The sequence below is a fragment of the Leopardus geoffroyi genome, chromosome E2, assembly GCF_018350155.1.
Source record: "Leopardus geoffroyi isolate Oge1 chromosome E2, O.geoffroyi_Oge1_pat1.0, whole genome shotgun sequence".
Classification (NCBI taxonomy): domain Eukaryota; kingdom Metazoa; phylum Chordata; class Mammalia; order Carnivora; family Felidae; genus Leopardus; species Leopardus geoffroyi.
The window spans coordinates 56,068,067-56,091,568 of NC_059335.1; the positions used below are offsets into that span (position 1 = coordinate 56,068,067).

General features: G+C 44.5%; 1 protein-coding gene and 1 long non-coding RNA gene across 3 annotated transcripts in view; both read left to right on the forward strand.

Moving 5' to 3' along the window:
* CDH13 (cadherin 13) overlaps window positions 1-23,502 on the forward strand; it is a 1,038,962-nt gene that overhangs the window by 47,812 nt on the left and 967,648 nt on the right. The gene's annotated exons all lie outside the window — the stretch shown is intronic.
* LOC123578339 lies at window positions 1,961-13,377 on the forward strand. The gene is made up of 2 exons (XR_006702325.1): window positions 1,961-4,269; window positions 4,508-13,377. It is a non-coding gene; the product is annotated as an uncharacterized LOC123578339 (long non-coding RNA).

Consider the following 23,502-nt stretch of genomic DNA (forward strand, 5'->3'; position numbering starts at 1 on the left):
GATATGTCCTTGAAACTTACTAATGGTCACTGAGGAAAATGCTCTAGTCTATCAGTGGAGTATCAGATTGATGGACAGAATAAATGGAAAATGTCGCACACATGGAAAAATAGAGTTTTTCCAGAACCCAGTAAGCTTGCTAGTACCAGTGAACAAAGACCGTGTCCTCCTTTGATAGGAAGAGAAGAATTTAATGCCTCAACCCCTTGCCGTTCCAGCATATATTTCAAAACTGAACGGAGTGGTGTTTGCTAAAGGAGTTCCTTTAGTTTAAGATGCTCTTCTAGATACTTCAGAAGTTTTATGCAAAAATATTTCTGGTGCAGAGGTCACCAAACCCATTGGGTTTGCTTTCCTGCTCGCGGCAAGCATGGCAAAGGAACATTCTGTGTTCCCTTCCTGCCTTTCCTTCCGAGGCCCAGCTAAAGTTCAAGCTGAAGACGGAATTACCCTGCATATCCCGTTTAGCCTTCGTGGCCCCTGTCTTTAACACAAACACCTCGTTTAAGAGACAGAGAGTGGGAAGGTCATCAGCGTTCAGAAGCCAAGGTAAAGGGGTATTGTTCTTCCTGCAGAGCTATTCTGAACCTAGACCGTGTCTTCGGGAGACCAGAGCAGCTATAGGAAGCAGACTGGCTCTTCTCTCTCTCCCCATGAACCAGCTTCCCTGGGGGTTTGCCCAAACATACTCACCATAGTATTATTCTAAGGACAGGGAAGGAAGGATGGAGGTGAGATTTATTAACACTCCATCTGTGCCCCACAGCATTCTAGGTGCTTTGTCTATGAAAATTTATTTTATTTCCACAATGATCTCATCCATGTTCATGGTTTAATTTCATCCACCTGACCACTAATGACTCACATATTTAGCCCTTCAATTTAGTCATCTCTGGACTCCAGGGCTGTATACCCAACAACCAAGTTGATATTCTTCTTTCCTGTCTCAAAGGCATATCAGACTTAACATTTCCCAACCCAACACATGGTTTTTACTCCCAGACATCGCTGCTTTCTACTGTGCTCTACCATAATCCATGGTACCACCATCCATCCAGTTTTGTGCTTCCCTCATTTCCAAATTTAAATCCTATTTCCTGTCTATATTGGGAACCCATCCACTTCTTTCCATCTGCAATGCCAGCACTCTAATCTGAGATACCTCCGTTCTGTGTCTTGAATACCAATATGGCCTCACAGCTGGTCTCCCCTTCGTCGCTTTTACCTTTCTCCAATCTGCTCTTTTCTCCTTAGCCACAGTGATCTTTGCTTTGATATGATGTATCCAATCATATCACTCCTCTGCTTAAAGTTCTTCAATGGTTTCCCATTGCTTTGAGGATTAAATAAAAAACAAACCCTTGACATGAGCTACATGGCCTTGCATAGATGCACTTACCAATACCTACTGCTCTAATCTCTTCTCATACAACTCTGCACTTTGAACTCCAGCCACACCAGTCTTTGGTTGCCGAGATCGTCATATACCAAGGCCTTTATACATACTGCTTTCTCTACCAAGAATCTACCTTTAGTTTATCCCTGAGCCTTTTGCCTGGCATAGACTTTCATCCTTCTGATCCCAGCTCTTTTGTCAGTCTAGATGAGACACCTCTCTGTGCTCTCCTCCACTGCCATAAACCTTTCTCCACTGTCCATGATGGCAATTTATTCATGTTGAATATGTGATTAGTGTTTATCTCCCCTTGACTCAAAGCTATACAAGGACTTTTTTCTTTAAACGTTTATTTATTCATTTTGCGGTGGGGGGGGGGGGGTGGCGCACAGAGATAGAGTGAGTGAGAGAGTCCCAAGCCGGCTCCGGCTGTCAGCGCAGAGCCCAACACAGGGCTTGATCTCATGAACCATGAGATCATGACCTGAGCCAAAATCAAGAGTCGGACTCTTAACCAACTGAGCCACCTAGGCGTTGCCCCCCCCCCCCCCCCCCCACCAAGGGCTTTTTAAAAAACTCATCATTGAATCCCCACTGTTGAGCACAGTGGTTGGCACCTTGTAGGTAATTAATAAATAATGACTAAATTAATGAATGCATGGGTGAACTAGATAGAATTAGACCCTTTTAACAGATTAAGACATCAAGGCTCACTCTAAGTAAGAGTTTAGAAGTACCAGATGCAGGATTCAGACGCAGGGTCACAAAACCTAGGACACTGCAATATCTATAGTAGTACTGACAGATTTTGTTTTTAAGGATCCTCTAATCACAGTATAGTAACACACTGTTTTTTGTTTTAAGGCTCTACCTTTTTTTCTTTGCATGTACACAGAATATTTTGAGGGTAGGAACTGGAATCTCTAGTTGGAACAAGGCATTTCCTCCTCTTTCCGCTGTCTTGATGTTTTCAGAGTGTCCTGCCTGGTTGAGCCTTTCTTCCAGTGCCTAATCAAACTAACCCAGGTGAACTTGGCCGCTGACCTTGCTTTCACAAATTTGCCGTCTCAGAATGATTGATGTCTGCTTGGTCCCTGTTGGAAAGGTGGCTGCAAATATGATCCAGGAAATCTATAGTCGCAAATCTAGCATAATTTTAACGAGTCGTGATCAGAATAGTAAGAAGCCCTGCATGGAAGCCTTTGCATGAAAATTACTCATCTTCTGTCATCATTGCCCTTTACATTGGCTTCTCCAAGTCCCCATGTGAGGTATCCAGCTCCAGAAACCTCTGAATGTTGTGACTAAACACACTTGTATTGCATAGATGGTTCATGGATGAGTGGATGCATGGATGGATGGGTGGATGCTTTAGATCATAATTTCATGTCAATATAGTTCACAGATCTAGAACCAGAAAGAAGATGGGGTGAAACTAAAGATTACCTCTATTAATGCTGGCTTACAATGCAGTGCATGGTATACAGAAACGATTTGTCTGAGAGCTCAATTTTCACTTATGTGATTGTCTCAGCTATAGTGCTTTTTGCAAGGTGTGAGAATTTCCTGTTTACTTATCTGCTCGCAATCTAGAATGTTCATTCCTTGAGGGCCAGGACTAGGTTATGTTTAGGGTCTTATTCCCGGAGGCTTGCGTAATCCTGGCCGGTCCTAGGTGCTCAAAAGTTTTCTTGAATGAAACATGGCCTTCTCACAACGACGGTGAAGCATATTGTAAGCACAAGTGACTTGTCAGGAGGGTGAATCTCTGCATTGTTTTAATGAGAAATATTTGAATCTCTAGGGTCGAGGGCACACGCCCACGCCTGTGTGATGGACAGCCTGGTCTGCTCTTAAGGACTGCAAACATTAAGGAAATAGCAATGTGTGTAATCCTCTCCTTGAAGATCCTGGCCACCCTGAGGAGTCCAGCTCTTAGGCAAGGAGAGCCTATTATTCACAACCAATGTTTACTAAACAAAACAACTCTTTCATCATCCCTGACTTAGCTTGAACTGACCCCAGAAAGCAAAGCCTAATGTGAGGGATTGTGTGATTCCAGGAAATAGGATGGGAACTTGGGGAGAGTGTGACAGGGAAGGAGGGATGGTCCCTTCAAGGGAGCAGATGCAGACAGAGAGTGGAAAACTGAGACACATTCCTCCCAGGACCCTCTGAGAAGAGCCACAGAATAAAAATGTCTGTCTCTAGGAAACAGTTATCTCTAGAAGCCCTATTGGTCAGGGTTCGTCCACGGGATGTCAGCTCCCTCTGATTCCCTGGCTGTGCTAGCACGAGTGACCCCATGGGTTCCTGCAGGCATTCCAGTCCAAAGTGTCTGAGGAACCCCAGGGCAGAATGCAGGAGTGAGAGGAGCATCTGAACCCTGTGCCGTCTGATCACACCTGCAGGAAGCTGGTGTCACGGTCATGGGTGGGAAGTGTGTGGAGTAGGGCTCAAGGAGTGGTCAGCTCAGTCTACTAGTTTAGATATGGACTTTAAAGGTCATTTATGAGGATCCTTATCCTACTAGAATGGGCTTATAAGCTTGAAAGGTTAATACCTGGTAGGATGCCTTAGAGAAACTGAGGCAGAAGATAGTCCTGGGGGTACAATCAGCACAGTGTGGTAGATATGGACCCAGTCTTTTGTATCAAACATTCCTGGTTTTGAATTCTCCCTCTGCTGCTTCACAGAGTGAACTTGAAAACATGATTTAGTCTGTTTAGGTTATAGGTTTGCCATGATACTAATGGCAACCTCATACTGTTTAAGTTGTGGATCTTTTATCAGGAGGATGTATTCCTATGTTGCTGTCATAACTGGATATAATAAAATGATGTTTGAATGGATCTGAAATAGATTTGCAACAGGTTTTTATTTTTTTTAAATTTTTTTTTCAACGTTTATTTATTTTTGGGACAGAGAGAGACAGAGCATGAACGGGGGAGGGGCAGAGAGAGAGGGAGACACAGAATCGGAAACAGGCTCCAGGCTCCGAGCCATCAGCCCAGAGCCTTATGCGGGGCTCGAACTCACGGACCGCGAGATCGTGACCTGGCTGAAGTCGGACGCTTAACCGACTGCGCCACCCAGGCGCCCCTGCAACAGGTTTTTAAAAAGGAACCACAACTTGTTGGGTTGATAAGACCATCACATGATGTATGCTTATACGGCCATTATCCCAGAGGAAACCTTCAGTACATGGTGGTCTTCTTGCTGGTGATGAAGAAGAAGAGGAGGGGGAAGGAAGGCCACCAGAGTAGGCACAGGAGGAAGGAGTACTCCCGGGGTCTTTGGAAGGGAAGACCAAGGGTCTGTGGGAACTTGCTGGTCCCTACCTTCCCCATTCCCTCATCTGGCAAGGAGAACTGGTGTTAGTGTACTTCCTAGCGACAGCCATCACTGGCTCAGAACCTGGGAAGAACGTGGGCCAGCAGAGAGGACTCAAAGATAGTGCATGAGAAGGTGATATAGACCAGGAGAGGGGAATGTGAGGCCAGGACTAATGGGGGTTAACACAGCAGCTGACATTTTCTGAGCACTTCTAATGCGTGGTTCTGTTCTGAGAACTTTCTGCTTATCATCTGTTAGTCACAGATCGTCTAAGCACCGTAATTTACATTTTACACATCACGACTCTGTGGCTTGGAGAGAATAGGTAATTTGCCCCAAGTCACAGTGCCAGGAGGGGCAAAGCTGAGAACTGAAGCCAGGAAACGTGATCCCAGAATCTACGTATGAAATTGCCCCCTTGCATTGCCTGCTGTAGCAATTGCTTCTGGTTCACACCTGGCCTGGGAAGTGGGGATAACACAGGGACACAGAGCATTTCTCAGGCCCTAAGTTACGAATATGCACTATGACATATGCTTCAGTAATTGAGTAAAATGTTGATGAGTTACTCTATGATTGATTACTATTGTATTTGTCAGGGTCCCAGCAGGAAGGAGAGTCACACACACACTGGAATAACTTGAAGAAAACCGAATAGACTATTTACGGAGGTGTGGGAAGATTTGGGGACAACTACTGAAGGACAGGGCAGCACTTGAGAGCCATGACCTGAAAGTGCAGGGAGAGAGGGGCCACAGAACCCGGAGGGAGCACTCAGTGTCGGGAGACCTGGTCTTCCTAGAGGGACACAGCCAGGGAGGGAACCAGAGGAGGGGGTGCCTTAACCACACCCGCTCCTATCTGATGTCCTGCTGGTAACTTCCACTAGTCAAATCTGAAAGGAAGCCAGATGAGAGAGCTAGGGGAGAAAACAGCCCCTAGAGGCCAGGGTCTTGGAGCACAAAGGGGGATGGAGACAAGTTGATCTGATATGGTGAACGGGTGCACCCAACACTATTGCCAACCTGCAAATCTATATCCTGGGAGGTATCTGTGGTGTTCAGAGAGGGAGTATTATCCTTCCAGTGGAATACTCTTCACCCAGAAAAAAGAACGAAGCGCTGGCATGCACTTCAACTTGGGTGGACGTTGACAACATGATGCTGAATGACAGAAGACAGCCATGAGAGGCCACCTGTTGCATGATTCTGGAGATGTCCAGAACTGACAAACACAGGGAGACAGGAAGATTAGGCTCACCAGGGCTTGAGAGAGGAAGGAATGGAGAGTAGCTGCTAATAGGTACTGGGTTTCCTTTTGGGGTGGTGGGGATGTTCTGGAACTAGACAGTGGTGATGGCTGTGTAGCACTGTGAATGTGGTAAATGTCACTAACAGTGAATTTGATGTTATGCATTTTTTACTACAATGAAATAAACCGATAGATGAGAGGGAACTTCCTTCTCACGATTTGTCTTTTGTTCACTCTCTGGGCAGACACCAGAACGCACCTGACACTTTCTTGCTAGAAGGTTGGTGGGAGAGGCATGCTCTCTGTCAGTGGCCCAGCTTCCCACTCCGGTGCCTGCTACTGTCCACACACACAGCGGTGCCAGGGAATCGCCAGCTCCTAGGAGGCCAGCCAAGCACTGGGTGGAGTCAGTAAACACCAGCCTTCCTGTCCCACATGTGGGGTCTCAGGGAGGCGTGCGCCCCACACCTGTTCCTGGAGGCCCCCCCCGCAGGCCTCCAGGTGGCTGCAGTAGTTGACTGACAGCAGCATCATTCTACTCCCCCTTCTCCTTCGCGTCTCACTTTCCCGCTTACCTGCCTGTGCGCCCACATCTCCCGGATCAGCTGCAGCTCTCAAGTGCTGTCTGAGGATTTATAACAACTATAAAATAATAATAGATAACATGTATTGAATTCTTTTTATTAAAATATGTATGGGAAGAGACTGGCTTGTGTTCATTTTGCCTCTCCTCTTCCCATGATAAGGCTGTCTTTATGTATGAGGTGAACTCCCATCACTGGTTCTTAGATGTGCGTGTTAGCAGAAGCCCCCAGGGAGAGTAGCAAAAGTGCAGCTTCCCAGGCTCTGCCCTCAAATATGCCGATTCAGTAAGTCCAGATGCAGGGTCTTGGAATGTGCGTTTATCAAGCTCTTCAGATTTTTTTAAAGTTTATTTATTATTGAGAGAGGGGCGGAGGAGAGAAACAGAGAAAACATGCAGGGGAGGGGTAGAGAGAGAAGGAGACCTAGGATGTGAAGCCAGCTTGAAGGGCTCAAACTCACAAATCCTTGAGATCGTGACCTGGGTTGAAGTCTGATGTTCAACCTACTGAGCCACCCAGGCGCCCCAGCTCTTCAGATTATTCCTGTGCAGGATAGAGGAGGAACAGTCTCTATGGAGAAACTCTGGACAGTGGTATCATGCAGACTGACAGGGGAGGCCATGTGATGCAGGTATCCACAAACACCTGCTCAAATCCCCCAAATTCTGCAGGGAGAAATACCCCACTATACATTTACTTCCTCTTCAGCTGGTGGAGTCCACATCCACATCCACGTATGGAGGTTCGTTTCGGTATTTAATAATCATTAAGTAAAGAGAGAGTGAAATATCTACACTGTGTAATTACATAAAACATGCTTCTGGCAATATTTGCCCCCTTGGAAATTCAAATTGGAAGTCTCTAAGGAGCAAGGTTGTATTCTTGGAGGTGGACACAAAGTAATTGAGCTTAGCTAATGGAGATAATTAATTAGGAAATGGTTGTGCTTGCTTCTAAGAAAAATATTGGAAGGATCTCCCAGAAGGCCTAGCCCTCTCTGCCCTTGCTATTTTCAGAAGTCAATGACACCTAGGGAGACTGGTATTTCCTCTGAGTCATGGCCTGGCCACACTCAGGATTTGAGGGGACAGAACGCAAATAGCTTGGCCCAACCCTGAGGGTGTCTGGGCTCTACCTTCAGGAAACTACCCCATTCAGCCTGGGGTTGGGGTCCCATTCCTCCACTTATCAGCCTCTGAACTGAGCCAAGTTAGTCAACTTCCACAGGGCGTAGTGTTCTCATCTTAAAACCAGGAGTTATAATCGTAACAACACAAATGGGTACCAGCAAGACAACACTCTCTCTCTCTCTCTTTCAGCAGAGGGTCTTGTTTTCCTGTATCTGGGTTACCTGTTTGACCCTTTTTGCCCAAGTTGGGTCTGCCTGAGCCTAGCATTCTGGCGTGATCTTTCTAGCTTGTCTGTTTGTCACCTCCCCTTCCTGCCCCTCTCTGTTTCCAAAGGCCAGCCCATTCTTGCCTAATATGCCAGGCTTTCTGGGCCTATTCCTGCTGCTGCCACATGACAGTGGCATGAATCTTCCAGCCCAGCCCTACATTTTGTCATCCCTGTGGTAGGGAATGATAACACAGTGGTAAGAGGTTGCATTCAGACCCCCTAGCTTCCTCTTCCCTAATCATATCACACCAGGATGGGCCAGGACAACAAGTCATCTTTGGAAATATGGTTGGACCAGAAGAATCAGCAGCTCTCAAGGGGCAGGAGAATAAGGGGGCAAGTCATAGAGGTCATGGGCAAGGCGTGTGAGCCATCATGGATGGAAGAATGCATTCATCATCTGGGCAAAACCTCATTTGTCTTGCTCACCATGCTGTCTATACCGTCTAGCTCAGTTGGTAATTGTGCCATGAGAGAGAAGCTGACATCCGAGCCAAAGAGGCAGAGACTTGACCTGGAGGATGTTTTTCCTTTCTGGTGTGGCAAACATTACATTACATGTTATTAGGATATGCTACAGTAAGGCTTCTGTTTTCTATGTTGATGAAAATGCAAGCTTTTTTATTCTGTTATAGAACTAATAGAATCATAGCACATTTATCCTTGACTTTTCTGTCCTCTTATTAGATCCACTCTGGGAAGTTGGGTGGGATGTGTCTTTCCCCCATCTACCCTTTCCCATTTATACTGGAGCAATCGAAACCAGCAATGGAAAATTAATGAATAGCCAAGATCCATGTGGGAAGACTGAGGAGAAGTCCCTTGGGGGAGTGAGGGACTCAAGCCTATTTAGGGGAAAAGGTCTAATAAGGGGAAAATACCCAGGTTCTGGTACCTACAGACATCTCTTGGTGTCCAGGATTAGAAGGCAGGTTGAATAAACATAGATCCAGGATTCAGAACAAAAGGGTGGTGGTGAGAGTGTACCATGGAGTCTGATGTAAGCATTCCTGCCACTTATCCCATTGGGGCCAGATAGGATTGTCTCTGGGTCATCGGTCCCTTAGCTATAATGATGCGTCTCTATCTGGGATAGCAACCAATTTTCATTTTGTGAGTCAGCTGTCATGTAGAGGCTGCCTAGATCTCTGTACTTCTGAAGCTCATCAGGAAGGTGTGCTGCAGTTGATGAGTGATGTCTGCCACAGGCATAGGTGTAGAAGTTTCATCATGTGTACCACATGCTCACCATCTCAGGTTAATGTATATGCAATGAAGTCAAGACTTGGGGAGTTGCCTCAGTATATAAGGACTCTTCCCAAAATATTTCCTTGAAAAATACAGATCCTCCAGATCGGTCCTATCTGGAGTCTAATTTGGTTATAGAAAACAGAACTATTTGTAATTGTTTTTGACCCCTTTTCCAAATTATTAGTGCTTTGGCATAAAAGGGAAAGGCAGAGAAGATGCACCACTTTGGGGATTACCCTTTACAAACATGACTTTTAGGTGCACCATGAACCTGAACTCAGAGCCAGACCTCAGTCCCTGACTTAAGTTCTGCTTTTCTAAGGCCATAGCCTCCTTCTCAGAGTTGAGGAGGATAAGAGTAGAAGACAAATAACTTGTGTGTTCTTTGAGAAAAAAAAAAATCACATTTAAAAAGCAGCTTGACAGTGGCTAAATTCAACTGTTTATCATGTAATATACTGGAGTCTGGCAAATTTAGCTGAGCTGGGTGAAACTTAAGACAAAGGGTACATCACCTATTACAAAGAAACATGTGTGTTTTGTGTGTTTACCCAGCAAACTTGTAAGTAATTTAGAGCACAGCCATTGGCAGGCAAGTTCTATTTTGGAGCAATGATCCAATGAAAGAAAAAAGCCTCCGTTTTATTGAAAGACTATGAGATCATGTCTACACCGTAAAAAGTGACACCTGGGTCAAGAACTGTTAGTAACTGACAAAGATATGTTTGCACATGTATAAATGTGTGTGTGCATTTGCATGTGCATGTCCCTCTGTGTACATATGTGTGTGCAGGGACAGGTCCTGGTGTGTGAGCTTTTGTATATGAAACAGGCTTCTCAGGCTGTAAGGAGGCCAGTGGGTATTCAGCCAGGCTTGGCTTAGGCAAGCCGTAGCTTTGGTTGTGTGATTTTATGCTCAGTTCTTGGGTTCTATGAAGAAGTTTGACCATTTCTAGAATTCTAGAATGTTTACCATGTAGGTAAACATTTCAGAGTTCTTCAAACAGAACCTTAGTTTTATATACAAACAAGCTTTAAAAATTTTTTAAACTTATTTATTTATTTTGAGAGAGACAGAGAGAGTGAGAAGGGGAGGGGTCAAGAGGGAGGAAGAGAGAGAAAATCCCAAGCGGGCTCCACACTGCCAGTGCAGAGCCCAGCATGGGGCTTGAGCCCATGAACTGCGAGATCATGACCTGAGCTGAAACCAAGAGTCAGATGCTCAACCGACAGAACCACCCAGGTCCCCAACAAACTTTTTGATGAGTGTTTTTCAGGCACACCTCTTGTGAATGGTCCCCACTTAGATATCATGGTGCCCTGTGGGAGTCAGGTCATGACAAACAAGCCTGGTGCCTTTGCAGAGAGGGCTGAGTAATAAGGTGGAAAGAGCATATCTCTCTTCCATGTTATCCTTAATGAATGAGAGTTAGCATTTTCCTGCTCACTGCAAAAGGAAATGATAATGACCCTAGGCCCCCCCTTTCCATACCCTTCTCAGAGATTCGGGTAATGCATAATTAACTTAATCATCAGCGTTGAGGGTTATCATTTGCCAAGAACATGTGTTTGGTGTATGTGGGTCCTGGAGAGAGTGACCGTGGAATTTCTGGTTCAAATCAGGATCCCCTTAACAGCAAAGGGAGCTGCTATTAATAATTATACTGAGGCAGTTACACTCAGCTCGAACCTTCCTGGGAAAAGTGCGACATGTACTCACCTTAGCTGGGAAAGATCTTGGAGCTTTTCCCTGCCAGTCCTGCAGAGGACACTGAGAGGAACAGAATAAACAGATCGCTGGATTCCTCAGGATTGACTCACTTATAAATGCAGAGAATCTTAGCACATATTTGGGTATTAGCTTCACTTATGCTGCTGGTTACTGGGTGGGCAGAGATTATGGGAGGAGGCCTGAGGAATGCAGGCTTCCCATCCGTTTTTCCCAGAAGTGGCAGTATGATGTGTGGATCAGAGAATGGTCTGGGAATCAACCAGACGTGTCATTTACTTGCTGAGGGACCCTGGGCAGAGCTTCAGTTTTTCAGATCTAAAAGTAAGAACATTTGTTCCCTCAAGTGATGATTATGATTCCACGTGGTGACCTGTGGGAAAGATCCCAGCACCCAGCACACTTTTCCTCCTTGTAGTGAAGACCCAGAATGTCACTGATGCCCTGGGGAAAACAGACTGACTGAGAAGTGCGGTAACAAATGGGAGTTTATTTTAGTAATTATTTCAAATACTGGCCGTATCTCTGGACCATAACTGCCCCACATTTGGAACGATTCAGGACAGACAATTTCTTGTTCAAACTACACCAAGACATTTCCTCCCTGGATCCCACTTATGGAGAGAAGCTACCAGGGGATTCTCTATTTTTCATCAAAGGGTTAGAAATGGGAGCTCAATATTAATAAGTTCTTGCTTAATTAGATGAAGACATCATGTACGGGGAAGGCTGCAACTATTTTCCCTTCACACGTGTAGGGATCTGCTTCAAAGATTGTGCAGCTGGGGAGAGAGAGGAGGGGACCTGGCTTTTATATATTATAGTGTCAGGGGTGCCGGTCAGCAGGCAGGCCGGGTCCCCTCTCAGGATAGGTCCTTGCTTTAAAGCTGATGCCAGGGAGAAGTCAGCACCCCCGGACAGCATGAAGCAAGGGGTGTAAAGGAGAAAGCAAGGTTTGGCAGAAAAAGTAACCAAATCCCTTAGCCTTTGGGGCCTGTGCCGTGAGACTTTATTGTACTTTATTCCAAACTTATGAGAAAAACCAAGTGGTATAAGCAGGGGGCCAAGCGTACTGGTCTGTGGAGGATAAAGAGATCATTTACAATATGGTTGCTTTCTCTTTTGGTCTCACTCCATCAAAACTGTGCATTTTAAACTGGTGGCCCGATGGGGGCCTCTGTTCAAACTGGCCATCTTCAGGGCAGAAGCAGAGCCAGGACCAGTGGTCATGGGTGCTGAGCGTTGGGCAGCCTGACAGGCATCCCCTAGACACACGTGCCTGGGATGGGGTTGATATTCACCTGTTCATCGCAACACTGCAGCATTGCAACGAGGGATGTGGGCCCTCAGTGATTGCAGACCTGTATCATAGAAATGGTCCAGGTGCATAAATGAGACCAGTATTTGTGGCTTTGGCTTTCCGTGGAGTCGTGCATAACTGGGGCTTCTGCCTGGAATCTTTAGAGTGCATAACCGCAGCCAGTCGCTTGGCTCTGGCTTCATGTAGACAAGCCAAGGGTCCTCTTGTCCAACACGGGTGCCACCTATCAGTAACTACTACCTGCAGGCTGTGTTCTGGATCTGCTGCTGGGCTCCACACCTATCTGGGAACATCTGTTCCTTAAAACCAAGCACTTGAACACACAAATGTCCTAAGTGAAGATGAACCATGTAACTTAACGCACGTTTTTTAAACCTCTCTGAGCTTCTGCCTTTTAACCTGTAAAAGGGACCCACGATCACAGGGATGTTTGTGTACAGAATTAAATAACAACTAACTAAATAACTAAATCATTAAATAACCGTCAGAAATCCAGCATTGGTCTTTATTACTACTGCAGACTCTGAAGTTCATCAAAGGAGAGTCTGTGTTTTCTTGGTTGCACTTCCTGAGCTGGGCATCTGGTGGTGATTCACAAATATGTATTGAATGAAACATCAATCATGACAACATAGTTTAAAGACTAATAATTAAAACATCATTCATTGGATGTGAGTGTCTTGTAAACCATTTTGAGATGTTGCTGTCAGTGTCTGCAAGAGGAAAATAAGGATTCAAGGATAATTCAAGTGAGTCTTCCCCAATTATTTGCTTTATTTTTTATATGTTTGCAATATTTACAATAAAAAAAATACAGTGGGGACACCTGGGTGGCTAAGTCAGTTTAGCATCTGACTTTAGCTCAGGTCACGATCTCACAGTTTGTGGGTTCAAGCCCCGCATCAGGCTCTGTGCCGACAGCTTGCTCAGAGCCTGCAGCCTGCTTCAGATTCTACGTCTCCTTCTTGCTGTCTGCCCCCACCCCAATCATGCTCTGTCTCTCTCTGTCTCTCAAAAATAAATAAATGTTAAAAACATTTTTTTTAAAATACAGTGAAATATCCTAAGAAGACTGGAGAGGCCAGGGTGGTGGTTTGATAACCAAACAACTGAAGGAAAAGGGACCAGGATGAACACTCGGCCATTTGCTTCTTGGAGAAGGGAAGCCTGTGTCTGCACCAAGATGAGAGGGAGCGAGGGCTGTGGCCCAGCCTCCCTGACATGGTCAGTGCCTGAGAACACACAGGGTCAGGCACCACTCTCAGTGGTGCTCTCACTCACCAGCACACCTGGATTTTTATCCTTTTGGGATTGTATGCTTTGGCTTAAGAACTGGGTCAGCCATCTTCCTCACCTGCTAGGTGTATGTGCATAAAGAGAATAATGTGCATAAAGTAATGGGTGCGTCCTAGTAGGCTTTATATATTTAGTTAGGTTTATTCCTCTAACGTGTCTACACACAAACATTTTTTTTTAAAGATAAAACCAGTGTGTTAAACTGTTCAGCTGCCATTACCTGGTAGGTTTGAAAGAATATCTGAATTAGAGATGGGCTCACACAGGTTCCAATGAGAATGGCTTTTCTGCGGGTGTGAATCACTGCTATTAAAAATTTATTTCAAGAATAAATTGTTGGCTAGCTATCCCATCCATCCACTCTCCTAGAAAGCCTATTTCATCACTTTGGTTCATTTCTATGACAATCAGTCATATCAGTTTAGTAGTCTCCTTCTACATAGTGTTGGTTGCTTTATTTGTTTTCAAAGCTCTTCAGAAATGAATCTTGGAATTAGAATGTATCTTTGAGGCCACCTGGTGTAAAGTACGATGGATCACAGAAGTGACTTCTGTCACTTCCTTGTCACAGTCTCATTTGCTCTACTCTTGAAGATGGTTGTCTCGGCTGTTACTACAAACGAGTGTGGTGGATGCCTTAATATTTAACATACGCCAAGATTGAGGATGTGCACAGCCCCTCCCATTTCTATAAGCTCTGTAATGGAACTCCTGTCCTTGGAGCACCATGCCTCACAATTAACATGCTGGACAGTCTGGGCTGTCTGTTCCAAAGAGCAGACAAGCCACAGCTGAAGCAAACACAATGTCTGAAAAAGAGACGATAATGTCTCCTGTCCCAGTGTCTCCCCTGACTAAGAACCGATCAGCCCCTGGGTGGGGTTGGGGGAGTACATATGCAGAGGAACAGTGCAGAACCAGTGGGTGTTCACCATGTAGGCTTCCAACAAGTTTTGGAGATGTGTCCACCTTAAAGTGTTCTTGTTTTTTTATTTTTTTATTTTTTTTAATTTTTTTTTTTCAACGTTTATTTATTTTTGGGACAGAGAGAGACAGAGCATGAACGGGGTAGGGGCAGAGAGAGAGGGAGACACAGAATCGGAAACAGGCTCCAGGCTCTGAGCCATCAGCCCAGAGCCCGACGCGGGGCTCGAACTCACGGACCGCGAGATCGTGACCTGGCTGAAGTCGGACGCTTAACCGACTGTGCCACCCAGGCGCCCCATAAAGTGTTCTTGTTTTTTAATATTTAGTTGGTATTTTAAGATTTCGTTATAGATGAGGAATTTGGCTTAGACACAAGAATAACACATAAAAACCCCCCAAATTAAAAAAAAAAATTAACATCTAAGAATAGTGTTCCCTGTGGAATGATACTAGGCCTGGTTTTCCAGATCATTTATAGATTCATCTAAAATATTCTAGAATGAAAATACATGGTGCCCCAACATAGCCTCCTGGGTAGAATTCAGCTCATGGAATCTATCCCAAGAGCCTTTCACACAGATAGCTGTTTTGTCCACAGTGATAATCCAGAGCCAATGTGTTATGGAAGCCGAAATGCCCACCACCATTTAGGAATAAGGAAAAGAAATGTCTGTCCATGGCTCAGCATTCTTATGCCTGTCCAAACCTGCAATGTGCTTGGGTGTGGCACACTGTGTCCACAGAGCTAGGGGTACTGGCTGACTGAAGCTGGCCCCAACTATGGTCACTGACTTCCCTGTACCTTCATGTCACGTCATGGGTCATCTGACAGGAGCAGAGTCAGGAATGAGGGGCAGTGGCTTAGTTGCATGTGGCAAATAAAGAATCATCTACTTGGAAAGGTGAAGGCTGAGAAGCCAGGTTTTTTTTTCCCTTAATGTTTACTTATTTTTGAGAGAGAGAGAGAGAGAGAGACGGAGGGAAAGAATCCCGAGCAGCCTCCACGCTGTCAGTGCAGAGCCTGACGAAGGGCTCAATTCCATGATTGTGAGGTCATGATCTGAGCTGAATTTAAGAGTCAGATGCTTAACTGACTGAACCCTCAGGCGCCCCAACCCAATTTCTATAAAGACACATAAAGAGTAGAAGGAGAGTTAGTGAGGGAGATGTAAGGGAGAGTGGGGGCTTTGGATCCATTTATGTAGTGACCCCTGGCCAGGCACTGTGTTGGGCCTTGAGCATAAAACAGTCAACCAAACACACAAGGTCTGACTGTCATGGAGCTGGGGAAGAGAGAACAAAGCATTTACTTTGCACACACTCTTACAGAATTTACTATGCGCCAGGTGCCCCCCAAAATAATTTACAAATAAAACGTTACAGTGCTGTATATGGGAGGTCAAATGAAATCTAATGCAGTAACACAAAGCATAATAAAAAATCCAGAGGACAAAACTGAAGCACAGAAGATTCAGTTACTTGCTTAAGGCCACACAATGGGCAAGGAGTGGAGCTATTCGCAGATTGTGAAAAGTATTAATGAAGGGCAATGAGCATGCTTTATGTAGATCAGTGGTTCTCAAAATTCAACATGTATCAGAATCTTTGGTTATAAGCCAGGTTGCTGGCAGCACCCACATCATTTCTGGTTCAAGAGGCCTGAGAATTTGCATTTCTAACAGGTTCCCAGAGGATGCTGCTGCTGCTGGGGCCTTGTCACCTGGGGCCCCACTTTGAGGAACACTACTCCAGGAGGTGTGGAAGATCCTGCCATACTCTGCCCAGATCCCTTTTCAGGCTCCAACCACCCATTTCCTTAACTGCAGGAATCTTGTCTGCTGACAGTTCATGGCTACATCTCTTGGTCATTGCTCTCAGTCATTGCCTTATTCAGGGCTAAGCTCTTGTCATGGGTGTGGGGTTGGGGGGCAGCTTATGGCCCATGACCCAGGTTCTTGCCTTGGTTTAAGACAACCCTGGAGGGCCGTCAGGTCAGAGCTCCCTGTTAGATACCCAGAGGCTTCAGGCGCCATCTCATTGTGGCTTTCTTGTCCCTTTCCCCAGCCCCACGTTCCTCCCCTCCTTATTAGATATCTCCAGGGAATAGTTATCAAAATCCTTCTGCATGCAGCTCTCTGTCTTAGAGCTGGTTTCCATGATGGAGAGGGCTGACAGAATGGCCTGCTGAGGCCCTGACCCTCAGGCAAGTTCTTGATGGGATCCTGTGGAGAATCCATGCCCATGCAGAAGAAAGAAAAATGCAAAAACCCCAGGGCTGAAAAGGGCCAGGGGCTCCTGGACAGCCAGTGCCAATGATCCAGGGCAGAGTTGCAGGGCAGGCCAGAGAGGCCAGAGGGAGGCGGCTCCTGCAGGGTTTAGGGGATAAGGTTTGTTCCCATGCAATGGGAAGCCATCAGCAAGTTTGGACAAGGGATGTGACAACATCTGTTTGATTGTTTAGAAAGGGTTTCTTTGCCCATGGGGAAGGTGGTTATAGGCGGGCAGGTGGCTGAATAATGGCCCCCAGCATGACCGGGTCCTCCTAATTCCTAGAAACTATAAATACTACTTTATATGGTAAAAGAGATTTCACAGATGTGATTTTTTTCACAATGGGGAGATTATCCTGGATTATCCAGGTGGTCCCACATAATCATAAGGATCCTTATGAGAGGGAAGCAGGAGACCAGAGTTGGAGAAGCAGATATGATGATAGAAGCAGAGGTTCCAGTTGATGTGGCCACAATGCAACAGATCTGAGAAGTTTCTAGAAGCTGAAATAGACAGGAACAGATCCTCCCCTGGAGACTCCAGAAGAAATCAGCCCTGCGAACCCCTTGGTTTTAGCCCTGTAAGACTGGCTTTGGACTTCTGACCTCCAGAACTATAAAAAAAATTGTGTTGTTTTAAATTTGTGGTAATTTTCAGCAACATGGGAAGATACAAGGGGTCAGGTGCAGAGGTGAATGATGATTAAGGCCCAGAATGAGTGCAGGCAAGCTCTACACTTGTAGGCACCCATCTCAGCATTGATGATGGAACATAAAGGGGAGTGAATCTTCCTGTATTGAACACTCTGCAAGGATGTCCAAGCAGACAACTATATAAACATACCAACATGCAGGCCCACATCAAAAAGATCTTTGCTGTCAATAACTCATTAATGAAGGCTGCTTTGCACACTGCCATGTGTTAAAAGGCGTAATTACATTCCAATATTTATTTGAGTTACTGCCATTTTCGGCATATTTCATGGAAAGGCAGGAGTAGGAAAAGACATTTGTTTTGTGGTATCGATCTGAGGTGCTGCCACTAAGCCTCCACTAGGATTTCACGGAACTCTTGGATTCTGCCATCCCTGAATAGTCTTATTTAGTTTCTTGGTTCAAACTCCTCATCTCTAATACTCAGGAACACAGCAAGGTATAGGGAGAACCTGGATTGAAACACTGGAATTTATTTACTAAGGACATGGCCCTGAGCAAGTAATTTAAACAAACTCTGAATGTCAACTTCCACATCTGGGTAAAAATAAAAATAAAATTAATCATACACTTACACAATATAATCATAAAAATTCAGTGCCTGGTACTTAATAGGTGCTTCCCTCCAATTAATCTATTCATACGTACATAGAGCTGTTTATGTAGAAAAGTTATGTGACGACTACCAGTTATGGCTACTTTTATAGAAAATGTCTCAGCCTTCCGCCTTACAATAAAAAATAGTGTTTGACTCCAAGCAGATTAGATTGAACAGAGTTATTTGAACTACTTATAATAAAATGTGACAGGCAGACTTTGGTATTTTGCTGCCCCAAGTTTTTTATGGACTGTTCACTCTCATTGCAACATTCAGCACTTTTTTCTGTGTCAGTGTGATAGACAATATTCATATTCTTCTTGGGTAATTGCCTTTTTAGCTGAATCAATGGCTTGCAGGCATGAAAAGGAGGCTGTTTTATCTCAACTTTATTTATCCTATGATTATATTAAGACTATTAAACTGAATCTCCCCTCCCCCGCCTCCTCCCAGGCCCATTCTCAACCTTCTCCCCAAACCTCTCAATACTTAGCTCTTCTGTGAATTTTCCCACTGCCATGCCCCACATTCCACAAATATTTCTGTTCTTTGGAAGAATTTCATATTTAAATAAGGGCCTGCTGCATGAGTGAACTAGTAGTATTATTCATTTCTTCGCTCATTCATTAAAAAAATATCCTTTGAGGGTTTACAGTGAGCATGCCCTGGGGATACAAGAGGGAGAGGGGAAAGGTGCCATTACCTATGTGTGTACAGGATGTACAGCTAGGGTATGTTCTAGAAAGGAGAAGTTCCTATAAGGCAGGGGTCTTGGGTATTCTTAGTGAGCATGATAGATACTGATAACTGAGTAATCAGGGAGGGAAGTGTTCTCTGATGAGGTTCTCAAGCGTTCTCTTGAGCTAAGATTGGATAGGAAAACACATGAATGTTCACGTGTGTATGTAGAAGGGGTGTGTGGAGAATGAGATAGTTAAGTATCCCAAGGCAGAGGGAACAGCACGTGCAAAGTCCTTGTGGCTGAAGGAGGTGTTGTGTGTTCTTAGAACTGGAAACACCTCAGTAGGCTGGAGCTTGAAGGGGCACTGGCAGGCAGGTCCAGACCCCGGGGGGCCTGTAGACCATGTTGTACACTCCAGACCCCGTGCGCCAGGGGAGCGGGGAGTCCGTGAAGGGTAGTCAGGGAAGTGGCACTTTTAGAAAAGGACTTGTCTTTCTCTAAGATCTCTCCAATTGGAGGGTAGGGAGTGGATTGGAGAAAACTAGCTTGGGGCTATTGTAATATTCAGGTAAGATGGAGGTTTGGCCTTGGGTGACCACAGTAGATATGGAAGGAGGTAGATGGCATTTTGAGTCACTCAGGAGGTAAATACCACATGACACGGTGATGGATGAAATATGGAAGGTGCAGGAGATACGGGCATTAGAATCACTTCTCCATTTTGGACTTGCCTCGTTGAATGGCTGCTGTAGCCCATCATTCAGCTGTTAGACAGCAATGGAAAAAAACCCGACTTGTGGGATGGAGAGTAGATTTCTCAAGTATATGGCCTTAGCTCCCCAGAGTGCTGAGACTTCAGAAATCAAGGCTGAAGTGGTTAGGACCGTGTTGTGTGAGCATAGGTTTTATGATTTTTATTTTGCTGCACTTTATCAGAGACCTGCCAGTTAAAGAGCAGGCTGTTCCCCATCAGTCTGTAACCAAATGTGCCATGGCAGCCATTATAGATTATCCAAACAACAGGCATGTTGGTCTCGCAGAGGTATTTGATATATGCTTTCTCTTCCCTTGTTGCTGGAGAAGCTGAAGCGGTATCTTCTTCCTTTTTATTTGCCATAGACTCTACCCCTTCCTAAATGTGTGTTAGCAGTGTTTGCTTTCTTATAACCTGTATAATATCCCAACATCCTCAATGCTTTTAGTGTCTGCTTAGTGTTTTGGGGTCCTCTGAATCAATGAATTCAGGCAAACAGTCTTCATGTATCTCACAAGTTGGGTCAGACTGAGTTGTAGTGGCTGCCTGGTATATGTAGGAAAGAAGATTCTGGAGCCTTAGCTGGGCTTACTGGAAAAGAGTTCTGTGATTGATTGGTGATGTCTGTCATGGGCTTAAGAGGAGGAATGGTGCATATGAGCCATTGACTGAAATTTAAAAAAAAATTTATACATATTTTTTAAAAGAGAGAGAGAGAGAGAGGGAGAAAGAGAAAGAGAGAGAGAGAGAGAGAGAGAGAGAGAGAGAGAACAGGGGAGGGGGAGGGGCTGAGAGAGAAGGAGACAGAGAATCCAATGTGGGGCTCAAACTGCACCACCAGATCATGACCTGAGCTGATGTAAGTCGCTCAACCAACTGAGCCACCCAGGCTCCCCTGAGCCATTCATTTTTATTTTCTCTTTTAGTCTTTCTCAGTTGCTAGCATACTTCTGTAATCTGTCAATACATCAAACATTTACAGTTCCCTCAACTTTTCCTCAGTGCGTTGTTCTTTGGATGAGGGCGCAATACTACGCACGCAGCCTGACAGAATTTAGCTGAGTAACTTTTGGATTTATGAGAGAGTACATTTAATTTTTAACAGATTATATACAAGATATTGGGTGACATTAAACACAGAGTTAAATCAACCATAACCCAGTTAAGGCAGCCTTGCAGATAAATGTCCCAGATCTACTAGCCTGCCAAATATATTTTTTATCTACACACATTTGACAATTCTTTCCACAACACTAAGCCTTTCTAACACTTCTCTGGGAGTTTCTTCCCTCCCCCTCAAACCTGAAATACAGGTGACATCTACTCTCTGTGAAAGAGTTTGGATCGACAGGGGAAAACTCATCGGTTTGTGATTGTCCTTTGGTGATGACAGAACCTTTTGAAACTCTGATGAAATTTCCGAACTGCTCTCTACTCAGAAAAGAAGTGATGTAATCATTTACAAAACATTCTGCGTACAGTCTGTTGTGTTGAATTTGAGATTGATTCCTTCCATTTGCATCACGGAGTACAAAAAATATTTACTGAAGAACAAGTGTCACTCATTCCAGATTTTTTTTCAGATAGAAAATCAAGGGCTTTTGTTCTAAAAAATATTAGAAAACATAAACTATGCAAGTTAAACAAAAAGTAAACCTTAATTCTGTTCAAAAGTAAAAATTAATGGGAATACTGTTGTTTCTCAAATGTAAGGAAACTTAGTACTCGTGAGATCTTTAACATGGTAACAGGAATATCATCTTTAACATCTAGTCAATTTCTGCACTTCTGGATTTGATAGCAACATATGTGTAAAAACATACCCATTCATGCAGGTGGTTGCAATAAAATGAGAACTCCCATAGCCACTTTGCCAGAGAACTGTAGGCTGCTGTGAAGGAAAGCAGGCTTTCCCATTCATGTCCTATTGTTATTTCTTTGTTATCAGGTCAATTAGGTCAGCTATGGCTGGTTTCAACCACTTGATGCTATCTATGTGTACTAATTATCTATTGTTGCATAAAAATTCCCCCGAAACCCAGTGGCTTAAAACATATTTATTATCTTTTGAACAGCTTCTGCTTCAGAAGCTAGGTGGTTCTTATTCAGAGTCTTTCATAACATTAGCGTCATAATCAGTTGCGGCTGCAGTCTCATCTGAAGACTTGAGTGAAGCTAGGAGATCTGCTTCCATGGTGCCTTCAGATGACTTTTGGCAGGAAGCCTCACCTCCTTACCACCTAGCTTTCCCACAGGACTGCTAGTGTGTCTACACAACATGGAAACTGGCCTTCCAGAGTGAGATATTCAGAGATGAAGCCCAGAGCAAGGAAGGAACCAGAATGTCTTTTATGTCCTAATCTTGGATGTCACACACCATCACTTTTACCACATTCTATTCATTAGAAGCAAATCACTAAGTCCAACACCACATGTAAGGGGAAAGAAATTAAGTCCCACTTCTTGAGGAAGAAGTTTCAAAGAATTTGTGGACATTTTAATGCCACCACACTATTTCATCAAAAACAAATTGTACATTCATGTTTCAGTTCTAAGGTGGTTCAAGCAAAGTTAACTCTCAGAACAGTTCATCCATGCTTCCAGGTGCTGGAGACAGAGACATTTCCCTGCAGAGAACATGATGAGACTTTATCTCTCTCACTCTAGATTGTCCTCCAATACCATTTCACTACCTTTAAAGGGGCCGAGGCATTTTTGGTGTGTGTGTGTGTGTGTGTGTGTGTGTGTGTGTGTGTGTTTGAATTTTTCATGCTAAACATAGCCAAAATGGTTTTGAATATACAGAATCTGTATTTGCACAACTGAGAATAGGTTATAATAAATTATGGAGCTACATTATCTGCTGGCACTCCACCACTGCTGATGAACAAGAAATGACTGGAAGTCATGACCTTCCCCACAGACATGCTCCTTGAGATGAGGGCTGTATGCCGGTGTTAGCACAGCTCTTGCCACATAGGAGCTATAGAGAAATGCTTTTGAATGAATGAATGAATGAATGAATGAACGAAGTTCATGGAGTTCAGCTTGGACAGGCAGGTTTTACCCAGTGATGCAGGACGGGTAATACCATGTCCAGCATCTAGAAGAACGGTGCATGGGTAGGAATGAGAGCTCTCCACGCCATCTCTGCCCTCCTGAGCGTTCTCTGCCAGGTGTGGAGGGTCCATGGATTTCAAACATATGTTTGAATCCAGAAGCAAAGATAGGAACTTGTAGGGATAACTTTCTCTTTGTGAACACTAAGAATTCTAGCGAGAGGACTCTTGTCTTCTTGGGCATCCTGTGTAAGTGGTGGTGGAAAGGAGGGAAGGAAGAAAGCACATACAAAATCTTGGTAGCATACCAGAGGTCAAATTTATTGCGCATGCATACAGGGTCATCTGTTAGGTAGGTGGCTCTGCTGGTCTTGGCTGGGCTTGCTCACATGTCTGGGAGTCAGCTGCCTGTTGACTGATCTCTGCTGGCCTCAGCTGTGATGACTGAGGTGACGTGGCTTTGCCCCATGATACTCCTGTCTTGTACCAGAGTAGCTCAGGCATGTTCCAGAGTAATGGCTGAGGCACAAGAGGGAGTTATCTCAATCCTACTGGTTGTTTTCAAGCCTGTTTGGCAAGCATTCCATTGGCCAAGCATGGGGCCAGGGTCAAAGTGGAAGGGCACTGAATAGTTACATAGCACAGGGAGTGGTGAAGCACTGGGGCCATTTTTGTGATCTACTGCATGAAGACAAGAAATAGGTTTTCTTTTTTAAGACAGGGATCCACAAATATTTTCTGTAAAGGTATAGATAGTAAATAATTTAGGTTCTGTAGGTTAACTGTTGGCTCTGCTACATATTCTTTTTTTTCTGCTACATATTCTTGTCCCCTTTTCTTTTCTTCTTCTTCCTTTTTTTTTTCAGTTTCTTCTGCTTTTTCTTTTAATAATCCTTTAAAAATGTAAAAAGACTTCCTACCTTTAGGCTGCACAAA